Source organism: Priapulus caudatus, unplaced genomic scaffold, assembly GCF_000485595.1.
Source record: "Priapulus caudatus unplaced genomic scaffold, Priapulus_caudatus-5.0.1 Scaffold61, whole genome shotgun sequence".
Taxonomy (NCBI): Eukaryota; Metazoa; Priapulida; class Priapulimorpha; order Priapulimorphida; family Priapulidae; genus Priapulus; species Priapulus caudatus.
The window spans coordinates 365,200-369,242 of NW_014577122.1; positions in this window are offsets into that span (position 1 = coordinate 365,200).

Sequence of the window (4,043 nt, forward strand, 5' to 3'; positions counted from 1 at the left end):
GTCTACTTCTCTCACACACTTGTGCAAGGGGGAAAGCACACGGGCAACGCGAGCACAGCGGCAATCACCACGCACGGCAATGCACGCCCACGCACGCACGCGAGCGCACGACACACGACAACACGATCACACACACACACACGGCAACCCACACACACACTCAACCAACACAACACGTTTTTCTCTCTGCTTGTCGCTCCTCCCCCTCTCACTGCATGTAGTAACGGGAATAATGGATACTCGTTCGACATCTTTCTCTGCGTACTAGCGTGCTATCCTCGAACAATCGCATTTCACTAACGCGATTTCCCGCCACTACATGAGCCCTTCTCCTCTCTCTTGCTCCTACTCTCGTCTCTCTCTCTCTCTCTCTCTCTCTGTCTGCTCTCTCTCTCTCTCTCTCTCCTAGCGTGCGCTTCTCAATTGTCGTGGTCACTGCTGACGCGCTCTCTACTCGTCATCAGCCATTTGACATCAAACGCCCCCCCCCCCTCTCTCCAATCGCCCTTGCAGTTGAAATCGTCGATGATTGGGCTAAGTCAGCGGTCTCGCAGCTCGATATACTGGCAATCGCATTAATTACTGCGTCCGGGCAGCAGCAGCCAGCCCAGCCAGCCAGCACAGCAACAGCTCCCAGCGACCCAGTGGTAGCAATAGCAGCAGCAGCAGCAGCAGCAGCAGCAGCAGTAGCGATAGCAGCAGCAGCATCAGTAGCGATAGCAGCAGCAGTAGCGATAGCAGCAGCAGCAGCAGCAGCAGCGGCAACTCGAGATAATGTAGTTAGTGACGGAAAGTGCCGGACGACGGCAGGGATGCGACGCGGGAAGCCGTGAGTACTGAAGCCGTAAGCAGCTTCTTCCGTGTCGCGGCTACACGTACAGACATGTGTGACGGTGATGCTTGCTGTGTATGCGTGCAGTGAGCTTGGCGCGATCTCGTGGGAGCGGGGCGGGCATGCATGTCGATTTTTTGGTGGCGGGATGCGAACTGTGACCGTACTATCGGGCGCCGCCGGTTCCCGTACTTTAGTTGTGATGACTGTACATGGGGCGCGCGTGCGTCCGTCGCTGTATCATAGATATTTCCTCATTATTGCCCATGCGCAGGGAGACGTTTTGCCATAAGGGGAATGTCTGGCATGATACATCGGCGCATGCGCCGTGAAGCACCGGAGCGGGGTTGTTACGTCATCGTGATCCGTAGATCCGGCTCTCTACACATCGTCATGCACAGATTTACGAGATTCATTGCTTAGTAGCTGCATATGAATCACACGCAGCTCACAGGTATTCCACCGCAGTAACAACAATGAATGAGTGATAGCGAGTGGGAGGGAGCAGGGCGGTATAGTTACTGGATTTGCTGACGAGCGGTCTTATGTGCTATAAGCTAATTACTATCGTTAAAATATCTCGACCACGTTCCGCACTTCTTGCACCGAGGTTCGTAAATAGAGCAAACAAATAACCGCCATCAGCGTGTTTATTTTTCAAATATGATCTTCAGATGCGATGCGTGGCAGCGTGTCACCCGGTAGTATCGTAAAACAAAAATGGCGGCAAAGCGCTGCGGAAGAGAATCAGCATGCATGCACGCGCGTTTGCTCGCGCAAGAGCGCAAAAGCATACGATTCTACACACATCGATTCAACACTACATCTGGTATTAAACCAGATGGTAGGGTATGTCATAATGAGCTGAAAACCATACGGAGAGAGTGAGAGAGAGCAAGAAGAATGGGAGCAGTTTTCTCCGTGTTTTCTTCCAGGCCGGTAAACATGGATGGCCCAGCGCATGCTGCTTACAAACAACGTAATTGCTTCAACGTGGTGCGCTACATTCACAGCGTACAGAAGTAGCTGCGGGCCTCACTGGCCTGTTCGGTGCGCGTGACGGTGTCCTTAAAGCGACCGAGGGTATCCCCGTGGCACGGCGTTAAGAAAACCACACAACGCTAACTAGGAAACTATTGTCTAGTTAACTCGGTTCTTGCCCGAAAACTGCTAGTTGAACGAACTGAAACTGCGTGTATGTGTGTGAATGTGCGTGCGTGCGTCCAGCCGCGTGCCTATATGTGAAGTGTGGCAGATAGAGAGAAGGCTGGCTACTACATTAGCGCTTGTCCATGCAGTATTAGATCATTAGTAGAATGCAATTCACTGTCCATCGATCAGGCCGGAACGTGAGAGCCACTAATTACCGGTCACAGCGTCTAGCTCTCTCTCTCTCTGCTGTGACAGTAGCGAGAATGAGAGCGAGAGAGAGAGAGAGAGAGAGAGAGGAGGGAGGGAGGGAGAAAAGGGAGGACGAGGGAGGGAGACAAGGTGATGTGGAAGGAGAGAGGGCGGGAGGAGAGAGAGGGGGGGTTGTGGGAAGAACGGGAGAGAGGAGGAGAGAGAAAGTAATGGGCGAGAGCAATAAGAAAAGGTAGAAGAAAAACAGGGAGAAACGGGAATAGTAGAGAAGAGGGAGAGAGAGAAAAAAGGAGATGAAGAGACGAGAGAGGGTGAAGAATGGCAGAGAAAAGATATGGAGGAAAGGCAGCGGAATATCAAGAGGATGGAGCGGGAAATCGCGCGATAGAAGGGAACGGGTGGCAGAGAAAACTGTGAGGGAGACGGGAGAGCTAGCATGAGCGACAGAAAACGTGGCATTTCTCGTCTTGGCATCTCCTGGCTTCTTATCCTTTCCAAATCCGCAATCCACAGATTTAAAACGCCAAAAGAAAGGAAATATGATTGAATGCTGTTAGCGTAGACCAAATATCTTGCCTCATATTCTCGTTTATATATGTAATAGCAAGTAATGAAAGCAATTCCTGAGAGCGCTCTGAGATGCGATAGTGCGTGACAATCTCAACGTGGCGGATTGTATGCTAGGCGAAAGAAGCAGGAGTAAGCTGTGTGTGGAGCATATTAATCGTAGTAATTTCATCGAATTAACCTCTCCAGTTGTTAGCGCAATGGCCCAGCGAGAGCTGTTTCCATTAGAGCCGCACGATACTAGCTGCGGGGGTTTTCTGCGGGAGTGCGTGTTGAAAGCCTTGGAAGAGTTGTAGAATAGTTGCAGCTGGAACATCGATGGCAAGGGCGCGCCTATGTAGAACTGACTGCAGTGCCAATATAGGCCTCGTCACCTAAGCGATGGGTATATACACGGTGCGTCCTCGTTTTATAACCTCGAATAAATGGGCGCGCATCGCATAAACGATATATGTCTTTGAAAAACAATTTTTTTACTGGCGCGTTGTGTTTTTCACCGTCTTAATCGGGACCACCGCTAATCGGGGTAATTTCATGCTTTCAGACATGTCCCGATACCGGGCGGTGACACTGTAGCTGCTAAGCGCGAGTGAGTGGATCGAGCTTTTATGCATTACCGTGAGGTGCGTTCCCCATTTAAATATTCACGCACGCTCGGTCAGTTAGCGTATCATCCCGGTATTCGTGTTCCAGTTCCGGACGTTACTTGATCTCATGCGATGTTCGTAACGGCACGTTTTGTAAGCGCACGGCTTAGCACTTCTGTAAAACGGCCCATTGTGACATGTTTCGTACCAACAACATGTAACTACCTGCTCTATATATGAAGCTCTAAAGCTGGGTTTACACTACCGACTTGACGCTGACGATTATTGATCTGGTGCAATTTCGCAACGCTTGATCAACCGTTCTGTTAGCTAACAAAACGCCCGTCTTTTTCGGTTGCTTTAACTTTGAAGCTGATTACTGCGCGTACGTATTGGTAACTAGGTACAGGCCTCGTCGTTGTGTAGCGGCGTTTGATTAGCTATACGTCACACTGGTCACGTGTTCGCGTTGCACTTGCGTGATCGAGAAACTTCCTTGCTGGTGAGGCATGTTAAAGTAACTATTGCGGAGAGTTTTCAGTGTTTTCACCACTTTCATGACACACTACCGTTATTGCTTGAGTAACAGCAATTGTCTAGAGTAACAATAAAATGCTCTTAGAAACCTTCGTATTCACCGAAAACTGTCAGTTTCGAAATAATCGTTTTTGTAAACATTCGTTTTCTTCATCTGT